Below are 27,784 nucleotides of genomic sequence, written 5' to 3' on the forward strand. Positions count from 1 at the left end.
CTGAGGGCTGAAATCCACAAAATAGAAACACAGAAATAAATCCAAAGAATCAATGAAAGAAAAAACTGGTTCCTGGAGAAAATCAACAAGATCGACAAACCCCTATCCAAACTAATCAAATGACAGAGAGAGAATATGCAAATTAATAAGATCAGAAATGAAAAGGGGGACATAACCACAGACACAGAGGAAATTCAGAGAATCATTAGATCTTACTACAAAAGCCTGTATGCCACAAAACTTGAAAATGCAAAAGAAATGGACACTTTTTTTAGATAAATACCATATACCAAAGTTAAACCAGGAACAGGTGAACAATCTAAATAGACCTGTTAGTCGGGAAGAATTAGAAGCTATTATCAAAAACCTCCCTACCAAAAAAGCCCAGGACCAGATGGTTTCAATACAGAATTCTACCAGAACTTCCAAGAAGAACTAATACCTATACTCCTTAATGTATTTCACAATATAGAAACAGAAGAGTCATTACCAAATTCCTTTTATGAAGCTACAGTTACTCTGATACCAAAACCACACAAAGACTCAACCAGGAAAGAGAATTACAGGCCAATCTTGCTTATGAACATCGATGCAAAAATCCTCAACAAAATACTGGCAAACCAAATCCAAGCACATATTAGAAAAAGTATCTATTATAATCAAGTAGGCTTCATCCCAGAGATGCAGGGCTGGTTCAATATACAGAAATCTATCAATGTAATCCATCATATAAATAAACTGAAAGGAAAAATATGTGATCGTTTCATTAGATGCTGAAAAAACATTTGACAAAATGCAACATCCCTCTATGATAAAATCTTGGAGAGATTAGGGATACAAGGGTCATACCTAAATATAATAAAAGCTATTTACAGCAAGCCGACAGCTAACATCAAATTAAGTGGAAAGAAACTCACAGCCATCCCACTAAAATCAGGAACATGACAAGGCTGTCCACTCTCTCCATACCACTTCAATATAGTGCTTGAAGTTTTAGCAATAGCAATAAGACAACATAAGGGGATCAAGGGGATTCGAATTGGAAAGGAAGAAGTTAAACTTTCGTTATTTGCAGATGATATGATAGTGTACATAAGCGACCCCAAAAACTCCACCAAAGAACTCCTACAGCTGATAAACACCTTTAGTAATGTGGCAGGATACAAGATCAAGTCCCCAAAATCAGTCACCCTCCTATACACAAAGGATATGGAAGCGGAGAGGGAAATCAGAGACGCATCACCTTTCACGATAGCCACAAATAGCATAAAATATCTTGGGGTAACTCTAACCAAGGAAGTGAAAGATCTTTTTGACAAGAACTTTAAGGCATTGAAAAAAGAAATTGAAGAGGATTCCAGAAAAATGGAAGGATCTCCCTTACTCTTAGACTGGGAGGATCAACATAGTAAAAATGGCAATTCTACCACAGGCAATTTATAGATTCAATGCAAAAAACCCAGGTTTGCCAAAACAATCTTATACAATAAAGGAACTTCTGGAGGCATTACCATCCCTGACTTCAAACTCTATTACAGAGCTACAGTAATGAAAACAGTGTGGTATTGGCATAAAAACAGAGAAGTCGACCAATGGAATCTTATAGAAGACCAGGATTTTAATCCACAAACCTATGAACACCTCATTTTTGATAAAGGAGCTAAAATCATACAATGGAAGAAAGAAAGCATCTTCAACAAATGGTGCTGGCACAACTGGATGTCAACCTGTAGAAGAATGAAAATAGACCCATAGCTATCACCATGCACAAAACTCAAGTCCAAATGGATCAAAGACCTCAGTATCAATCTGAACACATGGGACCTGATAGAAGAGAAAGTGGGGAGTACACTACAACAGATGGGCACAGGAGATTGCTTCCTATGTATAACCCCAGCAGCACAGACATTAAGGGCAACATTGAATAAATGGGACCTACTAAAACTGAGAAGCGTCTTTAAAGCAAAGGATACTTTCACTAAGACAAAAAGGCAACCTACTGACTGGGAGAAGATGTTCACCAACCCCGCAACAGACAAAGGTCTGATCTCCAAAATATATAAAGAACTCAAGAAACTAGACTTTAAAATGCTAATTAACCCAATTAAAAAATGGGGCACTGAACTGAACAGAGAATTCTCAACAGAAGAACTTCAAATGGCCAAAAGACACGATCATGCTCAACCTCCTTAGCCATCAGGGAAATGCTAATCAAAACAACTTTGAGATATCATCTTACACCTGTCAGAATGCCTAAAATCAAAAACACCAATGACAGCCTTTGCTGGAGAGGTTGTGGAGTAAGGGGAACACTCATCCATTGCTGGTGGGAATTCAAACTTGTGCAACATCTTTGGAAATCAGTGTGGCTGTTTCTCAGGAAATTCGGGATCAACCTACTCCTGGACCTAGCAATAGCACTCTTGGGAATATACCCAAGAGATACCCTATCATATGACAAAAGCATTTGTTCAACTATGTTCATAGCAGCATTATTTGTAATAGCCAGAACCTGGAAACAACAGAGATTTCCTTCAAAAGAAGAATGGATGAAGAAAGTGTGGAATATATACACATTAGAGTACTACTCAGCTGTAAAAAACAATGACTTCTCGAATTTTGCACGCAAACAAATGGAAATAGAAAACACTATCCTGAGTGAGGTATCCCAGACCCAAAAAGAGGAACATGGGATGTACTCACTCATAATTGGTTTCTAGCCACAAATAATGGTCATTGAATCTGTGATCCTAAAGAAGCTAAATAAGAAGGTGAACCCAAAGAAAAACATATAGTTGTTATCCTGGGTATGGGAGGTAGACAAGATTGCCGGACAAAAAATTGGGAACTTGGGGGTGATGTGGGACAGGGGTAAAGGGAGATGGGGAAAGAAAATTAAGAAGGGGATAATGGGGGGAACTTGGAGAAACAGGATGATTGGGAGAAAGGAAGGTTGGACAGAGGAGCAGGGATTCACATAACTTAATTAAGGGAGCCATCTTAGTGTTGGCTAGAGACTTGAACCTAGAGGGGCTTCCAGGTGCCTAGGGCGATGTCCCCAGTTAACTCCTTTGGCAGCTGACGATAGGGATCCTGAAATAACCCTGTCCTATAGCCATACTGATGAATATCTTGTATATCACCATAGAACCTTCATCTGGCGATGGATGGAGATAGAGACAGAGACCCACACTGGAGCACTGGACTGAGCTCCCAAGGTCCCAATGAGGAGCAGAAGGAGGAAGAACATGAGCAAGGAAGTCAGGACCACGAGGGGTGCACCCACCCACTGAGACAGTGGGGCTGATCTATTGGGAGCTCACCAAGGCCAGCTGGACTGTGACTGAAAAAGCATGGGATAAAGCCGGACTCTTTGAACATGGCGGACAATGAGGGCTGATGGGAAGCCAAAGACAATGGCACTGGGTTTTGATCCTACTTCATGTTCTGGCTTTGTGGGAACCTAGCCAGTATGGATGTTCACCTGCCTAGATCTTGATGGAGGGGGGAGGACCTTGGACTTTCCACAGGGCAGGGAACCCTGACTGCTCTTCGGACTGAAGAGGGAGGGGGAGAGGAATGGGGGGAGGAGGAGAAGAGTGGAAGGAGGGGGAGGGAAATGGGAGGCTGGGAGGAGGCTGGAATTTCTTTTTTTTTCTTTTAATAAAAAAAGAAGAAGAAAAACAAAATAAATAAATAAATCATTTAAAAATATTAAAAAAGAGTTTTAATTTATGTGCATTAAAACATTTGAGTATTCCAAAAATCTTATGAGTCAACCATTATTATTTTATCTTTAATGATGATAAAATTGAATAAAGAACAAATAATTAGCTCAAGGACATACACGCAGAATGTGGAAGGATAGTGATTAGATGACAATGTCATCTAGCCTCAAAATTAATGTCGAAGCACAATCTATTCATATTTTAGTCCAAAGAAAATTAATGAAAACCTAGTAGATTTGTTAATACTGAAATTCTGGTTTATCACTTTTTTAATCAGTGGGACAAAAATTGGTGGAAATTAAATCACAAATGAGAAGTATACAATTTAGTGTTTTTTTAGGATATTTATAATTGTGAATCCTCATCATTATTTAATTTTAGAGCACTTTTCGAGATTTTTTTAAAAGATTTATTTATATATTTATTATGTATACACATTCTGCCTTCATGTAGGCCCGCACACCATCAGAGGGCACCAGATCTCATTACAAGATGATTGTAAGCCACCATTTGGTTGCTGAGAATTGAACTCAGGACCTCTGGAAGAGCAGTCATTGCTCTTAACCACTGAGTCATCTCTCCAGCCCCCCCCCCCAAATTTCTTAATATATTTTACTTTGTTCTAATTTTCAATGTGTTTAAATTGTATATTGGAATCCATCGTGATATTTTTACACATGGATAATTCACGCATTAATCACATCTATTACAATACTTTTCACTTCAAAATAAGTCATATTTCTCTACTAACACAGCAGATCCAACAACCACTAAAGTGTTTCACTATATGAATCCACAAGTTCTTGTCATTTCAAGTAGATGATACAGTGATCCTTTATGACTAACTTCTTTATTTCTTTTTATTAATTTATTTGTTTATTGTACAATGTTGTTTTGCCTGTGTAAGGGTGTCAGGCCCCCTGTAACTGGAGTTACAGACAGTTGTGAGCTGCCATGTGGGTCCTGGGAATTGAACCCGAGTCCTCTGGAGGAACAGCCAATGTTCTTAACAACTGACCCATCTCTCCAGCCCCCCATGACTACTTTCTTTTACTAGTATTTGTTTTAGACCATGTATCACAATATGTGGCTAGTTCAGCCTGAACTAAATTTACTATTTATTATAGTCTGAGCATGAATTCACAAGCCTCCTCCATCAGATTTCAAATAGTCAGGATTACAGATCATATGATCATATATTCAGTTAATAAAGCATGTTTTCAAGGTTCATTTATATTGTAACAGGTGTTTATTAATTCATTGCTAGTTTTGTTATTGAATAACATTCTATTATAATTCAATTTCATGTTTTACTGACCCATTCTTTAAATTAATAGTCACAAAAGGTTCTTTTCATTTCTAGCTACTATTAGTAATACTAATGTAAAAAAATCACATAAATATATATTTTCAATTTTTAGGTAAGCTTCTACAAATGGAATTGTTAGATCATAATAACATTTTAGCAGCTACAAGACGTTTATGTAAGTCTCTGGATTTGGCTTCATATTTAATTAGACTGGTGATTCTAGAGATTAAATTCTTTATTCAAAAATGGAATGAGTGGAGTTAACAATTCTTCACATATGTAGAAATTTGATAGTTTTTCCTAGAACGTTCCATACTTTCACTTTGGAGCTATAAAACTACTTCATCGAGAACATACAGGATTCTATTTGGAGTTTGTGTAATGCTGTATACTATATTTTGTTTAAGAATCATTTGTACAGTGGAAAAATTTTACAGTCATTTCAGAGCTTCTAAGATGGTCTTCTGAATGGCTTTACAGAATTGTTTACCCCTCTATTTTTGATATTTTGACAGGAACCAGAAGAAAGGCAGCTCTTGAAAATTTTCCAATGTGATTCTAAAGCTGAACTGACGGAAATCCCATTTCAAAGACTGTTTTCCTAACAGTTCCTAAACAAAGTTTAGTCTCTAGAGATGAGTCTCCTTCCGATTAGCTGAACATAAGCAGTTAGTTTTATAGATGGGATTGCCAATAATCCTCTCTGCACCCTGCTACTTCCTAAGAACTAACACTAACAAGCAAGAAACAAGGCTGTTGCCATTGTGCACACAACGCTGATCGCCATATTCCTGCTGATGCTTCTCCTGGTATTGTAAACTCAGCATGGAATAATTTTTATACAATATTCTTTGCTGTTTTTCTAACTGAATACTTACAAAAGAAATTCTGAAGTCTGTAAATTTATACTTGAGTATCCATTTTGTTCAGTCCTCTAATAAAAAGCAAGGACAACCCCTGTTCCTTTTATTGTATCTCTCAGAGTGCTTACACCTCATCTTTTGGAGACTTTGTAATGTACACTGACTGATTGCTCTTTAATATTTTAAAATAATTTTAACTTTTAGAGACTTGTAATATGTATTCTCTGATTTAAAGGAAATTAACTTTGAGTAACTAGATGCTAATAAACTTAAAACATACTATGCATTATTAAAAATTGTCTAAATTTAAGAGACAGGGTTCTATTTTCCAGAATTTTTATCATAGAATGACACACAAGAAATTTAGATTAATATAAACCTACATTTCAACCAATGTTTCACATAACTATTTTAGGGCCCAAATCAACTTGCTTACCTTTGATATAAACAACACAATACTGTCTTAGAAGCCATTGTATTTCAGTCATTGATGAAATTAAGCAAGACATGCTTGAAAATTATACACTGTAAAGAAGGGACTATTTAGTTGAAAGTGGCCTTTTTTTTTCTGATACAGCGCTTCTCTGTAGCTTTGGAACCTGTCCTGGAACTAGCCCTTGAAGACCAGGTTGGACTCGAACTCATAGAGATCCACTTGTCTCTGCCTCCCAAGTGATAGTATTAAAGGTGTGAACCACTACTGCCTGGCAAAAAGTGACTTATAAAGACATCTAAAAAGCAGAACTAAGAGACTTCTTCACTTTGTACCATAGCAGGATAGTAAAAGTGGCCACATGTGCTGAAACTATGAGGGTACTATAAAAAAAAAATCAAAGCAAATGTGATAGTGACTTTATAAAATTTTGTCAAAACAATAAACTGATTTCTGTCAGAAATGAATAGCACAATGAAATTATTATTTAATTTGAACCTGGTTTTTAAAATATTGAAAAATAAAAAGCACATTTATTTGAAAATGTGTATTGTGAGTACTCTGAACTCACATGACCAATATTGGAAAGAATACAATTTCTGTGTCTTAGTAAACTGTCATGCTCATTTCTACGTGTGAGTCAGCTTCCAAAATTTACAAATTTGATTTCTACATCATGAAATATTGGCAAGAGTTGCATTTATGTGACATTTTGCCAACATTTTTTTTTTCTAGGCAGTCTATAATTTTTTTTTGAACAACTACTTTCTACATTTGTGTTAACTCTTGCTTTAGAGTCTCCTTAAGGTTGAAAATACACAGATATATTGTTTGTAGCTCCATTTTCATTTGATTTTAAATGCAGTATTTTTTTTAATCTTTTGTAAAAGAGTTACAAGAGTTTAGCACGGAGCAAGAAAGATTTAACACAGCTACCTCCTTCTGACATTGCATGAACTCATAAATACATACATAGCGATCAACTGATGTCCGAATTTGAAAAGTAGTGGTGTGATTTGTCCTTGACTCCAAGGAAGACACGATATTTTATTACTTAATGGTTTGTAGTTAGAAGTGCTAGCAGTAAATTTGGTAGTCTACACAATCATTCATGCTTAATATAGTGAGAGAAATTAACTCTAAAGTACATTGTTGGAGTACTACAGTTATTTAACTTAACTTTTCTAGGATATATATATTTGAAACACAGGATGATGTGTTAATTTAAAACATTATATTCTTAAGTTAATTGAAATACATGATTATTAAGACATCTTTTTAAATTAGTTACTGAGTTTCATATAAAATATTTGATCATATTCACCCCTCCCCAAATTTTCCCAGTTTCACCCACATTCACTACACACCCAACTTTGTAATCCTTTGTTTAGCCCATCAAGATCACTTTCAGCTGTTTGCATATTTCTGGATGTGTTTCTTCCACTGGAGCATTTCAGGTGCTGGATGGAGAGAGAGCCTCTTTTTTGTCCCAGCCACCCGGCTAGCTTAGCCCCAAAATAACCACACAGAAACTGTATTAAGTAAAATCACTGCTTGGCCCATTAGCTCTAGCTTCTTATTGGATAAATCTTACATCTTAATTTAACCCATTTCTTTTAATCTGCGTATCACCGCATGGCAGTGGCTTACTGGCAAAGCATGTCTATCTCCGGTGGTGGATCCATTAATGTCTCCTGACTCTGCCCTTCTTCCTCCCAACATTCAGTTCTGTCTTCCCTGTGTACTTAAGTTCTGCCCTATCAACAGGTCAAGGCAGTTTCTTTATTCATTAATGATAATTACAGCACACAGAGGGACTCCCATATCACATCCCCTTTTCTATTTAAAGATATGAATAATTTGCTTTGGTATAGATCTTGATTTATTGGTACAAATTTAAGGTCAATCTTCTCATGTATTTCTGATCTTGATTAAGGTATTGTGTTTGTGAAGCTCATTTTAAAATGCAATGTATAATTTAAAATATAGGTTAAAAGATATCATCTATCATAGTTAGGCTTGTAGTCATGTTAGTTAGATTTTCTAGATGTATAGAGATATATTTTAGTTAGGTATTCTTCAAATCTTCCAGAGAACTTCAGAATATGGTATTTAAAATGTTTAAGAACTTAAGACTTTTCATGACAGTGAAACACGCCTCTCCTGGCAGCACCAGTTACTTCAAGAGGAAGATGGGCATTGACAAACTCCTTATGGAGTTTTCTAGCCATTTGGGCAAGAATCTGCTCTTGCCTGGACTGCTAGACTGGACAGGCAGGACCCACAGAGAAATGACTGCTGAACTTGCCTAAAGGTGAGGTGATCCTTCGGCGTGCCTGCTTCATGAAAGAGTCTGTGAGACATTCTGCAGGATACAGAAGAAAGTGACTGAACTGTCTTTGGAATTCCTGCTTCATTGAAAAGTCTGCTGGATACTATGGGGGAGTAGGCTGAAGATGGATGCCCCAACGGTACAGTAGAACTTGGAGTGACTGTCCAGGCAGCGAGATGTCTCTGTCAATTCCAGAGTTTTGGAAGTTGCTTACAATGTACTTCCTGTTTACTTAAGTAGTATTATATTCTTCTGGAGTCTTTTATATATTTTTGTGTGTTTCTTATTATTATTATTAAAAATTTCCACCTCCTCCTTTCCTCCCATTTCCCTCCCCATCCCCCCACTTCCCCTACCCTTCCCTCTCCAGTCCAAAGAGAAGTCAGGGTTCCCTGCCCTGTGGAAAGTCCAAGGTCCTCCCCCCTCCATCTAGGTCTAGAAAGGTGAGCATTCAAACAGACTGGGCTCCCACAAAGCCAGTACATGCAGTAGGATCAAACCTAGTGCCAATGTCCTTGGCTTCTCATCAGCCCTCATTGTCCGCCACGCTCAGAGAGTCTGGTTTGATCACATTCTCCATCAGTCCCAGTTCAGCTGGCCTTGGTGAGTTACCATTAGATCAGCCCCAATGTCTCAGTGGGTGGGTGCACCCCTTGCAGTCCTAACTTCTTTGCTCATGTTCTCCCTCCTTCTGCTCCTCATTTGGACCTTGGGAGCTCAGTCCAGTGCTCCAATGTGGGTCTCTGTCTCTATCTCCATCCATCGCCAGATGAAGTTTCTATGGTGATATGCAATATATTCATCAGTATGGCAATAGGATAGGGCCATTTCAGGCTCCCTCTCATCAGCTGCCCGAGGAACTAGCTAGGGACATCTTCTTGGACACCTGGGAACCCCCCTAGAGTCAAGACTCTTGCCAACCCTAAAATGGCTCCCTTAATTAAGATATATACTTCCCTGCTCCCATATCTACCCTTCCTACATCCTACCCCTCCCATTCTCCCAAGCTCTCCCCATCCTCCCCTTCTCACTTCTCTCTCCCCATCTCCCCTTACCCCCACCCCACACCTACCCCAAGTTCCCAATTTTTGTCTGACCATCTTGTCTACTTCCAATATCCAGGAGGATAACTATATGTTTTTCATTGGGTTCACCTTCTTATTTAGCTTGTCTAGGATCAGGACTTATAGGATCAATTAAAATGCTAATTAACTCAATTAAAAATGGGGCACTGAACTGAACAGAGAATTCTCAACAAAAGAAGTTCAAACGGCCAAAAGACACTTAAGGTCATGCTCAACCTCCTTAGCCATCAGGGAAATGCAAATCAAAATAACTTTGATATACCATCTTATACCTGTCAGAATGGCTAAAATCAAAAACACCAATGACAGCCTTTGTTGGAGAGGTTGTGGAGTAAGGGGAACACTCATCCATTGCTGGTGGGAATGCAAACTTGTGCAACCACTTTGGAAGTCAGTATGGCGGTTTCTCAGGAAATTCGGGATCAACCTACCCCAGGATCCAGCAATACCACTCTTGGGAATATACCCAAGAGATGCCCTAGCATATTACAAAAACATTTGTTCAACTATGTTCATAGCAGCATTATTTGTAATAGCCAGAACCTGGAAAAAACCTAGATGCCCCTCAATGGAAGAATGGATAAAGAAAATGTGGAACATATATGCATTAGAGTAGTACTCCATGGTAAAGAACAATGACATCTTGAATTTTGCATGCAAATGGTTGGAAATAGAAAACACTGTCCTGAGTGAGGTAACCCAGATCCAAAAAGATGAATATAGTATGTACTCACTCATAAGTGGATCATTTTGGAGTCTTGATGGGGTTGAAAAATTTATAGTTATAGTTTTCCTTAGTTATGCTAAAAGGTAAAGTAGATATAAATATTGTAACTGTAATTCTTGCTAGACTTTTACTATGTTAAAGCTTTCCTTTTGATTTAAACAAAGGGGGAGGTGCTGTAGGAAATCCTATAGACAGTAGTTACCTGCACACTGGGGCATGGCCTCTTATACTAATTATGCTGATGTAGAGCATGCATCTGGCCTCTTTTCTGGCTGTGGGATTCAGTTTCTGATCTCCGTTCCAGCAGAGGATTCTGATTTGTGAGTCTATTTCTCAATTGTGAGCTAGTGTGGGATTTGTTTTAAGTGTCCTCCTTCATTCAGGGGCTACAGTAATAAAAACAATCTATCTTCTTCTCCCATCAGCTAACAACAGTCCATAGTTCCATGGCCAGGAATGGAATTGTGTGCCCAAATCCCCTATCCATGCTGGAATTTTGACTGATTTGTCTTGCACAGGTTTTGTACATGTGGTTGCTACCACTGCCAGTTCATATGTGCAACTTCTTTACTGTGTTCTGAAGATAATTTTTCTTTATAGTCAGCATTACCTCTGGATCTTATACTTGGCCAGGAGAGTCGTGATATGTAAGCTCTCTTTGGGGCTAAGAATCTTCAACCTCTTATTAACTACTATTATTCTACTAGCAAAATAATAACTTCTCTGTTAGGGCCTATGACTGATATAGCCATAGCTTTTTTGGCCTAATATTGGTTCTGGGTATTGGTTTTGTTTTGTGGAGGGAGACTTAAATCCAATCAGAAACAGATTGATTATTCCTCTGACATTTGTGCTGCTATTGCATCAAAGGATATATTTTTACCATGTCTGTCATTACTATATCTTACAAGGATCGGAGCTAGGCATGATTGGTACTTTCTTTTCTCCTTTGGCAGCACACATTGTACCTTCCTACACTATGATCATGTGATTTTTTAAGTGACACTCCTGTATATAAAATTAGAAAGAAACAAACACAAATACAAAAATGAGAACCTTCCCAACAATTCAGCGAACTCAGGGAATAAAAAGCTTCACACACTAACATACACATTGTAACACACAACATATAATATGTCTTTAGGTAGAACCTAAGTCTGTCCCCATTCTTCCCATTCCAGACCCTGCTCCTGAGGAAGCCAGCCATGGGTCAGCTCCTCCCCAAGATGCTCAAAACCATCCCTATGGGTATTTAAGACCTGATGCTAGACCTGCCACATGGTTTCTCCCCTCTCCCCAGACCACCCGGGAGTTTCTTTGTTCATTAAACCTGGACTTTTAATTTTCCCTTAATATTGGGGTATGGAAACCTTCCATCTGGTGCATTGGCTGGGAGAAAGTTGAATTTCCCCTCCTAGCACCAGGCACATGGGCTCATTCCCTGCCAGTCTCTCTCTCTCTCTCTCTCTCTCTCTCTCTCTCTCTCTCTCTCTCTCTCTCTCTCTTCTCCCTCCCTCCCTCCTTCCTTCCTGCCACAGCTCTCTACAAGGTATCAGTGGAGAAATTTAATATTGGGGTATGTGATATAGTCCAAGCATTTTACAGTGAGAGTACAGCACAGCGGACAGTCTCTAGGCTAACATTCAAAGACTGTACTCTCACTGTATAACGTTTGGACCACAGCAGGTATGGAGATAAATCCTGGTCCAACTGCCAGTAGCTCCACAGACTGCCCAAGCCACCTACAGAACTGTCCCCCAAAAAGGTCCTAGTGTGGTCCTTGGCAGGTTTCCCAACTATCAGTCCAGAGTCAGTGACTTCCCACTAGCTAGGGCCAGCTGTTTCTGTGGGTTTCCTTAGCATGATCTTTGACCCCTTTGCTCATATAATCTCTCTGCCTCTCTTTGATTGGACTCAGCCCATTGCTTAGTTATGGATCTCTGCATCTGCTTCCATCAATTACTAGATGGAGGTTCTATGATGACAATTGGGGTGCTCATCAATCTGATTACAGAGGAAGGTTAATTCAGGCACCCTCTTCACTATTGCTAGGAGTCTTAGCTGAGATCATCCTTGTAGATTTCTGGGACTTTCCTTAGCACCAGATTTCTTCCTAACCTTAAAATTGCTCCATCTATCAAGATATCTCTTTTCTTGCTTTCCCTCTCTATCCCTCCTCCAACTCAACCATACTGTTTCCTCATGTTCTTCTCTCCACGTCCTTTCACCCCTGCCTCCCCTCCCCCAGGCTCCCAATTTATTCAGGACATCTTATCTATTTCCCCTTCCTAGGGGCATCCATGCAAGTCTCTCTTAGGGTCTTCTTTGTTACCTAGCTTCTCAGAGTTGTGGATTGTAGCCTGGTTACCTACCCTTTTCTTTACCTCTAATGTTCACTTATTAGTGAGTACACACTGTATTTGTCTTTCTATGTCTGGGGTATCCCTTGTAGGATGGTTCTTTCTAGTCACATCCATTTTCCTCCAAATTTCAAGATGTCATTGTTTTTTACTGCTGAGTAAAACTCCATGTATAAATTACCAAGTTTTCAGATATATCCCCAGTGCATGAACTGGCATTTTGGAGCCCATTCCCTATGGAGGGATACCTTGTTCAGCCACAATACGATTTAACCACACATATCTAAAGGTTTAGACTAACATCCACATGAAACAAAGAAAATGGAGTGTTTGTCTTTCTTGATCTGGGCTATCTTACTCAGACTTAATATTTCCCTCTCCATTCATTTATCTGAAAATTTGATAATTTCCTTTTTTTCAGTTGAACTTAGAGTTTCTGGTATATTTGAATGTGTTTTACTTATATATTTTCCAGTCACTTCTTCATGGTTGTGAAAGTTGTTCATTCAGTTTTCTATGGTTCACATTCAAATTCTACATATATGTTTATGTTTTTAATTTTGTGTGTTAAAGTGGAGTTCATCATAAACATGTATTCTCTAAACTTGTAGGAAATAATTAGTGTGCCTCATGAAGCAGATCTTTTTTTATGCCAGAAATAAACAGAAGCATCATTAACCTGGCAACAAAGATAGAAAAGTCAATAAAATATTAAATAATGTAGAATGGATAGAAATATATCATATATTATTTTAAAATCTAAAAAGTCATGTGTCACTATCAAAGATTAGGACCTTTGGTTTGAATTGAAAATGTCATTGTATGTAACTGTAAGTACTTTACTCTTTTCTCCTTAAGATATCAACAGATCAAAGATCTAAGAAATAAATGGGGAGTATATAGACAAATATAAAACCAATAAGTTTTATTCAATAAATGTAACATCATAGTTCATAAAACAATAGTCTTCACTAATGTTTCAGATTCAAAGGACAAATAGCATGATATTGGAATAAAAACAGACATACAAACAGAACAAAATGACTCTTAATTAAATTCATGTATATATTTAACCTACTGTTTCTCATTAAAGGAGAGTCTGTCTAACTTTAAGAAAATACATTCTCTTCAAAACTATTTCTGAGAAAAAAAATGGGTACTGATTTAAATTATCAATTATCCTCTTTAACTTTTGCCTCTGGGCTTTTTACCTTTCTCTCTTCTATATCTCTTGCTTTCCTAATTACTACAAGTCTGATTACATTTTTTTTATGTTGAATTTTTTTAAACTCTGCAGAGCTGCATTGCTTTCTTTGCCTGAAATACCTGGTTGGTCTAATTAAGAGCTGAATAGCCAATAGTTATGCAGAAGAAAGGATAGTTGGGACTGGCATGCTGAAAGAATAACTAAGAGAAGAAGAGATGAGAGAGGAGTGAGAAGAAGAAGAAAATGAGAGGACTCCAGGGCTCAAAAAAGCCAGTTCATGTACTAGGAATAAATCTTGATTCCACTGCCAGTGGGCCCATAGACTGCCATCCACATTCAGAAGGCCTAGTTTGGTCCTATGGCAGGTTTCCCAGCTATCAGTCCAGAGTTAGTGAGCTCCCACTAGGTCAGGTCAGCTGTCTCTGTGGGTTTCCCCATCATGGTCTTGAACCCTTTGTTCATATTAATGTTTCTCCCTCTCTATGACTGGAATCCAGGAGCTCTGCACATTTCTTAGCTGTGGATCTCTGCATCTGTTTCATCAGTTACTGAATGAAGATTCTATGATGACAGTTAGGGTTGTTATGGTAAAAGTAAAATGCAGCACGCAGTGGGACATGAAACCATACCTCAGGTCCCTGAGTAGCAGCAGGCAGCAGGCAATGGGTCCTGAGACCATGGGTCACAAAGGCAGCCAGTTCCAGGCAGGGAGACACATGTTGGGTGAGAGACAGAGATATGGATAAGCACACCATGCAGAGTGAAGTTGGATATTTACTTAGTGTGTTATAGAAGGGAGGAGGAGAAGGGGTAAGAGCAGAGTGAGGCAGAGAGAGAGCAAGAGAAACAGAGAGGGGGAAGGGGAGAAGTGGGGAGAAGGGAGAGACAGAAGCTGCCTGGGGTGGGGGAGAAAGGGACTCAGGCTGAAAGCTGAAGATCAGCTTGCCTCAGCTGACGGGTGTGAGTAGGCATGACTTATCTCTTAAAGGGACAGAGCAAACCATTACAAGGGTGCTCATCAATCTGATTACACGGAAAGGCCAGTTCAGACACCCTCTCCACTATTGACTTAGACTATTAGCTGGGGTAATCCTTATGGATTCCTGGGAATTTCTCTAGTGCCAGGTTTCTCGCTAACCCCATAATGGCTCCCTCTCTTGAGATATATCCTTTCTTGTTCTCCCTCTCTGTTCTTTCCCCAACTCACCCATCCTGATCCCTCATGTTCTCTTCCCCATCTCCTTCTCTCCTTCCTCTCCCTTCTGCTGTCTCCTCTCCCACCTCATGCTCCCAATTTACTCAGGAGACCTTGTCTATTTTCCCCTCCCAAGGGTCTTTTAGGGTCCTCCTTGTTACCTAACTTCTCTGGAGTTGTGGACTGTAGGCTGGTTATCCTTTGATTTATGAACTTTATCCTTTATCCACTTATGAGTAAATACATACAGTGCTAGTTTTTCTGGGTCTGCATTATCTCACTCAGGATGTTTTTTCTACTTTCATCCATTTGCATGCATTTTTCAAGATGCTATTGTTTGTTGTTTTTTTTTTTTAACCACTGAGTGGTACCCCTTTGTGTGAATGTACCATATTTTCTTTATCCATTCTTTAGTTGAGGGGCATCTAGGTAATTTCCAGGTTGTGGCTATTATGAGTAATGCTGTATGAATATAGCTGAGAAAATGTCCTTGTGGTATCAGTACTAGCATACAATCTTCAATACTTAGATTAAGCTTCCCCTTAGTAAATAATGGCTTACTAGTATCTGTGGAAAACTATAGAGATATGTGAAGATATTTTGTTATTAAGGCTCTTATATATAAAAAATAAACAAATGTGTGAGGGTGTGAGAAAAGCAATTTCTTTTCTGGGATTTAATAATTAAAAGAAGAAATGTCTAATTTTGCTCCATAGGAGTAATATACAGAGAAACAGTGGAAGAGTTAATATAACTTTTAGAAATCGAATTTGATAATAAATATTCCAGAATGTTGAATTCTGAGCCCTGAGAAATTATATTAACAAAAGGGGCACCGTGATTGAAATTACCTGGAGCAAGAGAGAAGGAAACACAAAACATGCAACAAATCTTCTTAGGAATTTATTAGCAGGGGCATGACAGGCATGGAGAAGTCAGTGTGCAGAGGGAGAAAGATGGTGCGTCAGGCTTTTTAAAGCTGCCTAGCACATGTGCACAGGGAGTTGATGTGGCTATGTTATACACAGATGACGGGACTCACACAAGCACTGCCTAGCACATGCGCACAGGGGTTTGACGTGGCTATGTCATATGCAGATGATGGGACTCACACATGCATGCAAGGGCTCAGCTGAGTCATATGTGGATGATGCAACCATGCATGCACACAAGGGTTTAGCTAAGTCATACGTGGATGATGTAATCCACACCACATGTGGGGCCCTTTAACATCCCCTGGATGGGGGGCATTAGGCACTTCTGCTTGAGGGCTTGTCTGCACATGCCTGGCCCCTAGAACCTAGAAGTATCAGCCTTATGTGGCTGATTCATTACATTCCACCCTTTGGTTTATTAAAATAAAAATTTGGGGATTTGGGAGGTCTTTAATGTGTAGGAGTAGGGTGTCATTAAGGTCCCTTATGACTATTTCCTGCTGATTTTGTGGGCATCAGTGAGTTGAGATGCTTGACCATGTCCTGGGGTGGCTAATTATTTTGTGTTTTTTCCAGGATCTGTGGAAGAGGTTGGCTGGCATTTTGGATGTCACAAGATGGTGGAAGGCAGAAAATTATGTCTGGAAAAAAAATTTTAGATCCCCGTGATTAAGGGAGGAGAGTCCCAAGATGGATGATAGAGAGTTTTTGGGGGTGTGGAATGGGGAATTTCCCAGGGGTTCTCAAGACAAGGAATGATATAAGGGAAGAAATAAATGATACTTATTCTTAGCAAGTCTGGTCCATTTAGATAGCTCCAATTGGCTTGCTTGAGCTTATAAAAAATGTTTGAAAATAAATAGATTTTAGACATATTAAAAGCTTATAATTACAATGATACAGTGTTGAAATAGAAGACGGTATGAAGGAGGGAGGGAACGAAGGGAGAATTATTGGAGAGGGGAATTATTAGACAACTTAATGTTTTACCTGAAGCTAATCTGAAGGCACTTGTTCTCTTTAGCATCATGGTATAACCTTAACATCCAGGAGACACTGGATGTAGTGATAAAACTGCTTTATTGAAGTCTATTTTGTAAGTTTTTGGAGTTTGAGGCTGTAACTATCCCCAAACTTGTTATCATTTCTTACCACCTGGGCTTTTGACAGTCCTTGTACCTCCAGCTCTATGTTTAATGATGGTCCCTGTAATAACAGCTGAGTGGTTAAGTGGAAATTTAAGTGTGAGATACAGAGAAGTTGGTAAACCATATAGGAGAAAGAGGAAGAGGGCAAGTATATGGGAGTTTTTTTTTGGCATAGGACAGTTGAGTATGGTGATGAGACTTTTATTTTCCTGGAATTGGTAAAAGAGTGGCTGATATTGGTGCCTTCCAGAACTTAAGGGAGCAGGGCCCTTTTTAAGTTACCAAATATGAGGGAGTATCTTGAGCTGGAAGAGTAAAAGGTTTAAGGTGGGATACGTGAATCCAATGAGGAAGTCCCTCAAGCTTGGCATCTATGGGAGTTAAAAGAATTACTTGAAAGGGGCCCTGCAATTTAAGGGAAAGGGGTAAGAGGTGTTGGTCTGGGGGAGAGAACAGTAACTAATCCCCTATTTTAATTGGCGATGGGCATGAGCCGTCAATAAAATCCCATAATAGGGAGCAAAGATGGGATAACAGCAGAGTAAGCAAGTGATCAGGAAGGGGAGAGGTTTTAGGTGAGAGGCCAGGGGTTAAAACTGACCACCCACATATGAGTTCAAACAGTGAAATGAAAAGGGGGCTTTTTCAGTCCCAGTCCAGCTGAATTTGGTGAGCTCCCATTAGCTCAGGCACACTGTCTCAGTGGGTGAACCAACCCCTCGTGGTCCTGACTTCCTTGCTCATCTTCTCCCTCCTTCCACTCTTCAACTGGACCTTGGGAGCTCAGTCCAGTGCTCCCATTTGAGTCTCTGTCTCTGTCTCCATTCATCGCCAGATGAAGGTTCTATGGTGATATGCAAGATAGTCATCAGTCTGACTATGGGACAAAAACAATTTAGGCACCCTCTCCTACACTGCCCAGGGTCCTATCTGGAGTTATCCCCATGGACTCTTGGGAACCCCTACAGAGCCATGCCTCTTGCCAACCCCAAAATGGCTCCCTCAATTAAGATATCTCCTTCCCTGCTCCCATATCTGTCCTTCCTCCATCTCAACCATCCCACTCCCCCAAACTCTCCCCAACCCTCCCCTTCTCCCTTCTTTCCCCCCCCTCCTCTTCTTCCCATCCCACCTCCACCCCCATACTCCTAATTTATGCCTAGCAATCTTGTCTGCTTCCAGTTTCCAGGAGGATCTACATATGTTTTTCTTTGGGTTTACCTTATTACTTAGCTTCTCTAGGAAAATGAACTATAGGTTCAATGTCCTTTGTTTATGGTTAGAATCCACAAATGAATGAGTACATACCATATTCATATTTTGGGTCTGGGTTATCTCATTCAAGATAGTGTTTTCTATTTCCATTCATATGCATGCAAAATTTGAGATGTCATTTATTTTTACTGCTAAGTAATATTCTAATGTATAGATGTGCCACACTTTCTTTATCCATTCTTCAATTGAGGAACATCTCTTTCTAGGTTCTGGCTATTACAAATAATGCTGCTAAAAACATAGTTGAACAAATGCTTTTGTAGTATGATTGAGCATCTCTTGGGTATATTCCAAGAGTGGTATTGCTGAATCATGGGGTAGGTTGACTCCCAATTTTCTGAGAAACTGCCACACTGATTTCCAAAGTGGTTACACAAGTTTGCATTTCCACCAGCAATGGATGAATGTTCCCCTTACTCCACAACCTCTTCAGCATAAGGTATCATTAGTGTTTTGCATTTTCACCATTCTGACAGGTATAAGATGATATCTCAAAGTTGTTTTGATTTGCACTTCCCTGATAGCTAAGGAAGTTGAACATGTCCTTAAATATTTTTTTGGCTATTTGAAATTCTTCTGTTGAGAATTCTCTGTTCAGTTCAGTGCCCCATTTTTTAATTGGGTTATTTAGAATTTTAATGCTTAGTTTCTTGAGTTCTTTATATATTTTGGAGATCAGACCTTTGTCTAATGTGGGGTTGGTGAAGATCTTCTTTCATTCAGTAAGTTGCCTTTTTGTCTTAATGACTGTGTCCTTTGCTTTATGGAAGCTTCTCAGTTTCAGGAGGTCCCATTTATTCATTGTTGCTCTTATTGTCTATGCTACTGGGGTTATATGTAGGAAGTGGTCCTGGACCCTCTGAATGTAGCTGACAATTGGGGCAGACTGAGAAGCCAATGATAATTGCACTGGGATTTGTCTCTTCTGCATGTGCTGGCTTATTGGGATCCTATTATATTTGGATGCATACCTTCCTAAGCCTGGATGGAGGTGGGGAGGGCCTTGGACTTCCCACAGGACAGGGTACCCTGTCCTCTCTTTGGACTTGAGAGGATGGGGGGAAGGTGAGTTGGGGAGCAGGAGGGAAGTGGGAGGAGGGGAGGAAGTGGAAATTTTGATTGGTATTATTTATAAAGTAATAAAAATATTGAAATAAAAAAAGAAAAGGGGGCTTTTATGGAGAGCCCTAAGCCTAAGAAGCCCCAGAGGCAAAAGTTTTACCCAGTCAAGGTGTTGTTCCTGTGACGTCTTAACAAGAACATTTTTGAAGGAACAGTTACTTTATTCTACCTTCCCTGAAGATTGAGGATGGTATGGGATATGAAAATGCCAGGGAATGTCAAGACTGTTAGATAAAGTTTGAGAAATCTGGGAAGTAATCTCTGGGCTATTATCTGACTGAAGAGAGTTTGGGATTCCAAACCTGTGAATAGTTTATTGGAGAAGAACATAGGAAACAGTCTGGGTACTCTTGTTAGTGGTGGGAAATGCTTCAATCCACCCAGACATGGTGTCCACCAAAACCAGGAGATATTTAACTTGTCTGACTGTAGGTATATGAGTAAAATCAAGCTGCCAGTCAGTTTCTGAAAGGGAGCCCCTGGCCTGGTGGGTGGGAAAAGGGAAGATACAATATTTGGTCTTGGGATCTGACTCTTGACAGATTTTACAAGAGGCAGTGATAGCTTTTAAGAACTCTAAGTCCTCAGGGGTGGGTTGGAGGTGAGCCTTGACAAAATGAAAGAGAGCTTTGCTATTAGGATGAGAGAGCTGATATAGGTAGGACACAATTAGCTGGTTGTCAGGGTATGTCTGTGAGAATGTGGGCTGTACTGTATGAATCCCCTGAGGTGAGGTAGGTTTGGGCTCTGGAAGGCTGATGTTCTAGCTGCTTGGTCAACCTGATTATTTTCCTTAGAAAAAATGGGACTGTGAGTCTGATGAGACCAACAGTGAATAATTTCTATAGCTTTGGGGAAGTGGGAAGCTTTTAACAAGTCCATAATGTAACCTGAGTTAGTTATGGATCCTCCTTTCATCGTAAGAAGCCCATCCTCCTTCCAGATAGCTGCCTGGGAAAGGAAGATATGAAAGGCACATTTGGAATTTGTGTAAACATTTCAAGATTGTCCCTTTGCTAACTGGAAGGCACGGATAAGGGCTATTAACTCAGCCTGCTGATTAATGGTATGGGCAAGGTGTGCCTGTGCCTCCACTACCCACCCCAGTATCTGACACTATGGCATAGCCTGCTCTATAGGTCCCTTCACATAAAAAGGTACTGCCATCTGTGTGCCAGGTATAAGTAGCCCGGGACAGTTTGCCTTCCTGTATATGTGAAGGGTGGGACAGCAGATCCTCTACAGTCTCTATGCAGGAATGAGATGGGGAATAATTAATGTTAGATTGAGGTAGGAAATTTGAGATATTAAGGGGTGGGCAGCATTGAAGAGTGAGTGTGGCATCTTCACCTAGTTCACCCTGGAGGAAAAAAAAACTCAGGAAGGGGGTAAAGTTTGTAAGCTTTTGTAAGTTAAGAGATGATACAGATTGTAGTGGGAGAAGACAGTGGTGGTGACCAAAAGGGTAGTTTCCTTAACTCATGAATCAGAAGGTGAATGGCCACTAAAGCATGGATGCAGGGTGCTCAGCCCTGAGTGGTGAGGTCTAGCTTCTTTGACAGGTATGCTACAGGTGCAAAAAACGGTCTCAGCTGATGTTCTGGAACCCCAAGGGCATATCCCTCCTTCTCTGTTACATAGAAGGAGAAAGGAGAGTTAAATCTGGGAGATAAAGAGTTGGGGCCTGGAAGGGTTAGTAATGAGATGGAGAAGGGGTCATGCAGAGAGCCGAGAGCTACCTCATATAAGGGGTGGAAAAAGAGAGAAAAAGAGGGGATTCAGGAACGCAGAAAGCCAAATATTCCTAGGAACAATAAAACCTCTTCTTTTGTAGAAGGAACTGCACGGGACTAAATTAGCTTTTGTCTGTCTAGGGTAATAGCTTTGTGGGTTGAAGTAATAGTTAATTCCAAATAAATGACCCAAGAGGTAGACAGTTGGGCCTTATAAGATAAGACTCTACAGCCCTTTTTGGACAAGAAATTTAAAAGAATGGAAGTATCAGTTTTGCGGATCTCCAATGATGGACTGCAAAGTAAAATATCATCTACATACTGTATGAGTTTAGACTTAGCGAGAGACAGTAAGAGTAGATCAGATGTTGAAGCCTGACCAAATAGGTTTGGGCTGTCCTGGAATCCCTGAAGAAGGATGGTCCAGGTAAACTGTATGGAGAGGTGAGTGTCAGGGTCAGTTCAGGTGAAAGCAAAAATATTTTGAGATTCAAAGCTGAGAGAAATAGAGAAAAAATCCTTGAGATCTAAAATTAAGAAGTTGGAGGTTCCTGGAGGAATAGTGGAAAGAAGTATATAAGGATTAGGCACTACAGGATAAAAAGGGACCACCGTGGAGTTAATGAGCTGGAGGTCTTGAACCAAGTAATAGGTTCCATTAGGTTTTTTAACAGCAGGTATAGGGGTATTAAAGGGAGAAGAGGTAGGATGAAGTAGCTTTCTCTTAGAAGGTCAGAAATAGTAGGCTTAAGTCCCCTAAGGCTCTGGAGAGAGAGGGGTTATGGAGCTTGGGTAATGTACTTAGTGAGTGAGAAGGAAACATGGAACACACAACAAACCTACTTAGGAGTATTTTAGAGGGGGTATCATGTACAGGCCTGGGGAAGTCAGTGTGCAGAAATGGGGGGCATGGATGGTGCGTCCAGCTTTTAAAAGCTGCATAGCACATGCACACAGGGGGCTGACATGGCTAAGTCATACGCAGATGATAGGGCTCACACATGCACGCAAGGATTTAGCTGAGTCATATTTGGATGGTGTAATCCATGCCACATGTTGGCCATGCAGGGCCCTTTAACATCCCTGGGGGCCATTAGGCACTTCTGCTGAGGGCTTGTCTACACATGTATGGCCCCTAGAATCCATAAGTATCAGCCTTATGTGGCTGAAATCATTACAGTGATGATTCACAAGACATCTAATGACAACACCTACATTATGTTGTCTACACTAAAAAAATTCTTTTATGTAAAGTCTTAATTTCATAATAAATATGGGGAAATATTTTTAAAATCAGACAAAATCTAATGCATATACTTTAAATGTTGATTTGTTAAATTTCCAGAGAAATGTAGTGATTGTTGTTATGCCCAGATCACAGAGTCCCCCAAAACCAACTAGGGGACTGAGTCCTATATGTAAAAGCAAAGAGCTTTTCTTCTTACACAAGTTTGTTGCAAACTCAGACTCTCTGTGAGTCTAACATATTGGAGAAATCAGAGAGCCGCAAGTTCAGTTGGGGTTGGTTTTTTCTATTAGCAAAGGTAGAAGTGAGGGATTTCTAAGGTTCAGGACCCCTGATTGGCTGATATTTGTCTAGTGGTATCCCGGTGAAAAGCCATGGGTTTGTGCTGGCAGGTAAGCCTATCTACAATGGTTGGAATGTTAGGAGATCCCTTTGGATGGTCTGTTCCTAGGTTGTGCCTGGTTCGTCTCAGTTTCAGGTCTTTCTTAAAACCAGGTAATGCCTTAGGGTAAACTACTGAGACTCAGGCTGCTATTGAGCTGGTTGTTAAGTATTTTCTTTTGTACAATAAACCTCTCCACCAATACAAATAATCCCAATTAGACCAAATCAGAGCAAATTAAAAGACGCCTATGTTTAATAAATTACAATACTCCTGGGGGAGGGGCAGGAAAACATGGAGAGGGAAAGAGAGAGAAGGGGAGACCATGGGAAACCCAGAGACTATGGGAAGCTCAAAAACCATGTGTTCATTCTCTGGAGGGCAGTTTAAATAGCATGTGGGAGTGGTCTTGACCTTCCCTGAGGAGGGGTCACCTTTGGGGGGCGGGGCTTTCTCAGATGTGGAGTTTAGACTGAGGCAACTCCCAGGGGAGGGAGCTTATGCCAGAAGCTGGGGTGAAGCCCCCAGCTAAATACTTGTCATGGTTGGGTCCTGCAATTGTGAGGTTTTACTGTGTGAAAAAAGCTATGAACCCAACATGGCTTTATAGGATAAGACCACTGATTTTATTTGAGATAACACAGAATGTTGTGAGGGTGGTGAAAATTAGATAAAGAGTTTCTGTTGTAAATGGGTAAACTGAGGACATGACTGCATCAATGCATGGTTGAGGTGAAGGTTTTTATTGTAGATAGGAGGGAAAGAACAACTAGAGATACCTGAAAGAGTCCAGATCAGAGAGAGAAAGTAGTGGAATGAACATGGCAGACAGACTTGGCTTGGCAATGGTGTGGGGATCTAGAAAAGAAGACAAAGAGAGCACAACAAAGGAGACCAAGAGAGAGAGTAAAAGTGGAAGACAAAAGAGAGAGCTCAGTTTAAATAGCACAGTTGTGAGAACAATGAGAAGCTGAGAGAAGGGAAGTTTCTAAGCTGGAAGTTTAGAGTAAAGGAGGTGAGAAGAGCTAGTTTTGTGTGACACTGAGGGAGACTGGAGGGCAGATGTGCTTTGGTATGCTAATAATCACCACAGTCAGCCTTTTGTCCCTTCTGAAAGAGCCTCCTTTAGTAGAATTTGGGGGGAGTAACTTTTCCTTCAGACCTGACATATGAAGATTCCCTATCTTCTTCCAAAAAATCTTTGTTTTAATATGTCCTAAATAAATAAAATCTTTGTAAATGAGTCAAAGAAACACATGCCACATGCAAGATTATTCACTGTTAAGCATGCAGCAAGGGTCCTCTAGTGACTGCAAGCTTTTTGTAGAATGAACTATAATTCCACTTGGACAGCAGGGTTTGAAAAATGGAGATGCTTGATACTCTGTCTAGCCTCTGAGTGTCCAGACAGGCTTAGGTGTTGTAGGACAATATTTATTTCAGAATAAGAAATCCCACCTTATTCTTTTATTGCATGAAATTCCAACAGGACTTTTCTTGAAGTGGATGAACATTATCTTTGGAAAGATACATAATTTTTTTTTATTGAAAAAAAAAATTCTGCCTCCTCCCAGCCTCCTATTTCCCTTCCCCTCCTCCCGCACTTCTCCACCTCCCCTCACTCCTCTCCCCCTCTCCTCACTCCTCTCCCCCTCCCTCTCCAGTACAAAGAGCAGTCTGGGTTCCCTGCCCTGTGGAAAGTCCAAGGTCCGAACCCCTCCATCCAGGTCTAGGAAGGTAAACATCCAAAATGGCTAGGCTCCCACAAAGCCAGAATATGAAGTAGGATCAAAACCCAATACCATTGTCCTTGGCTTCTCATCAGCCCTCATTGTCCGCCATGTTCAGAGAGTCCGGTTTTATCCCATGCTTTTTCAGTCACAGTCCAGCTGGCCTTGGTGAGCTCCCAATAGATCAGCCCCACTGTCTCAGTGGGTGGGTGCACCCCTCGTGGTCCTGACTTCCTTGCTCATGTTCTTCCTCCTTCTGCTCCTCATTGGGACCTTGGGAGCTCAGTCTGGTGCTCCAGTGTGAGTCTCTGTCTCTATCTCCATCCATCTCCAGATGAAGGTTCTATGGTGATATGCAAGATATTAATCAGTATGGCTATAGGATAGGGTCATTTCAAGTTCCCTATCCTCAGCTGCCCAAGGAACTAACTGGGGACATCACCCTGGGCACCTGGAAGCCCCTCTAGGTTCAAGTCTCTTGCCAGCCCTAAGATGGCTCCCTTAATTAAGATATGTGCTTCCCTGCTCCCCATCCAACCTTCCTTTATCCCAATCATCCCATTTCCCCAGGTTCCCCCTATCCTCCCCTTCTCACTTTTCTCTCCCCGTCTCCCCTTAACCCCATCCCACCCCACCACCAAGATCCCAATTTTTTCCCGGCAATCTCGTCAACTTCCTATAGCCAGGAGTATAACTAAATGTTTTTCTTTGGGTTCACCTTCTTATTTAGCTTCTTTAGGATCACAAATTATAGACTCAGTGACCATTATTTAAGGCGAGAAACCAATTATGAGTGAGTACATCCCTTGTTCATCTTTTTGGGACTGGGTTACCTCACTCAGAATAGTGTTTTCTATTTCCAACCATTTGCATGCAAAATTTGAAAAGTCATTGTTTTTTAACGCAGCATAGTACTCTAGTGTGTATATATTCCACACTTTCTTCATCCATTCTTCCGTTGATGTGCATCTAGGTTGTTTCCAGGTTCTGGCTATTACAAATAATGCTGCTATGAACATAGTTGAACAAATGCTTTTGTCATATGATAGGGCCTCTCTTGGGTATATTCCCAAGAGTGGTATTGCTGGGTCCATGTGTAGGTGGATCCTGAACTTCCTAAGAAACCGCCACACTGATTTCCACAGTGGTTGCACAAGATTGTATTCCCACCAGCAATGGAGGAGAATACCCCTTCCTCCATAGCCTCTCCAGCAAAGGCTATCATTGGTGTTTTTGATTTTAGCCATTCTGACAGGTGTAAGATGGTATCTTCAAGTTGTCTTGATTTGCATTTCCCTGATGGCTAAGGAGGTTGAGCATGACCTTAAGTGTCTTTTGGCCATTAGAACTTCTTCTGTTGAGAATTCTCTGTTCAGTTCAGTGCCCCATTTTTTAATTGGGTTAATTAGTATTTTAAAGTCTAGTTTCTTGAGTTCTTTATATATTTTGGAGATCAGACCTTTGTCAGTTGCAGCGTTGGTGAAGATCTTCTCCCAGTCAGTAGGTTGCCTTTTTGTCTTAGTGACAGTGTCCTTTGCTTTACAGAAACTTCTCAGTTTCAGTACGTCATATTTATTCAATGTTGCCCTTAATGTCCGTGCTGCTAGGGTTATACATAGGATGCGATCTCCTGTGCCCATATGTTGTAGGGTACTTCCCACTTTCTCTTCTATCAGGTTCAGTGTGTTCAGATTGATATTGAGGTCTTTGATCCATTTGGACTTGAGTTTTGTGCATGGTGATAGATATGGGTCTATTTTCATTCTTCTACTGGTTGACATCCAGTTGTGCCAGCACCATTTGTTGAAGATACTTTCTTTCTTCCATTGTATGCTTTTAGCTCCTTTATCAAAAATGAGGTGTTCATAGGTTTGTTGGTTAAAAACCGGGTCTTCTATACGATTCCATTGGTCAACTTCTCTGTTTTTATGCCAATCCCATGCTGTTTTCATTACTGTAGCTCTATAATGAAGTTTGAAGTCAGGGTAATGCCTCCAGAAGTTCCTTTATTGTATAAGATTGTTTTGGCTATCCTGGGTTTTTTGTTTTACCATATTAAGTGGATTATTGTCTTCTCAAGATCTGTGAAGAAATTTGATGGGACCTTGATGGGGATTGCATTGAATCTATAAATTGCCTTTGGTAGAATTGCCATTTTTACTATGTTGATCCTCCCAATCCAAGAGCAAGGGAAATCTTTCCATTTTCTGGTATCCTCTTCAATTTCTTTCATCAATGCTTTAAAGTTCTTGTCAAATAGATCTTTCACTTCCTTGGTTAGAGTTACCCCAAGATATTTTATGCTGTTTGTGGCTATTGTGAAAGGTGAGGCTTCTCTGATTTCCCTCTCTGCTTCCACATCCTTTGTGTATAGGAGGGCGACTGATTTTTTGGAGTTGATCTTGTATCCTGCCACATTACTAAAGGTGTTTATCAGCTGTAGGAGTTCTTTGGTGGAGTTTTTGGGGTCGCTTATGTATACTATCATATCATCTGCAAATAACAAAAGTTTAACTTCTTCCTTTCCAATTCGAATCCCCTTGATCCCCTTATGTTGTCTTATTGCTATTGCTAGAACTTCAAGCACTATATTGAAAATGTTCCTGATTTTAGTGGGATGACTGTGAGTTTCTCTCCATTTAATTTGATGTTAGCTGTTGGCTTGCTGTAAATAGCTTTTATTATATTTATGTATGACCCTTGTATCCCTAATCTCTCCAAGACTTTTATCATAGAGGGATGTTGCATTTTGTCAAATAATTTTTCAGCATCTAATGAAAGGATCATATGTTTTTTTCTTTCAGTTTATTTATATGATGGATTACATTGATAGATTTTCGTATGTTGAACTAGCCCTGCATCTCTGGGATGAAGCCTACTTGATTATAATAGATAATTTTTCTAATATGTGCTTGGATTCGGTTTGCCAGTATTTTGTTGAGGATTTTTGTGTCGATGTTTATAAGCGAGATTG

This window comes from Microtus oregoni, unplaced genomic scaffold, assembly GCF_018167655.1.
Source record: "Microtus oregoni isolate MIOR12 unplaced genomic scaffold, Mior012 000159F_ref0000335, whole genome shotgun sequence".
In the NCBI taxonomy this organism is placed as follows: domain Eukaryota; kingdom Metazoa; phylum Chordata; class Mammalia; order Rodentia; family Cricetidae; genus Microtus; species Microtus oregoni.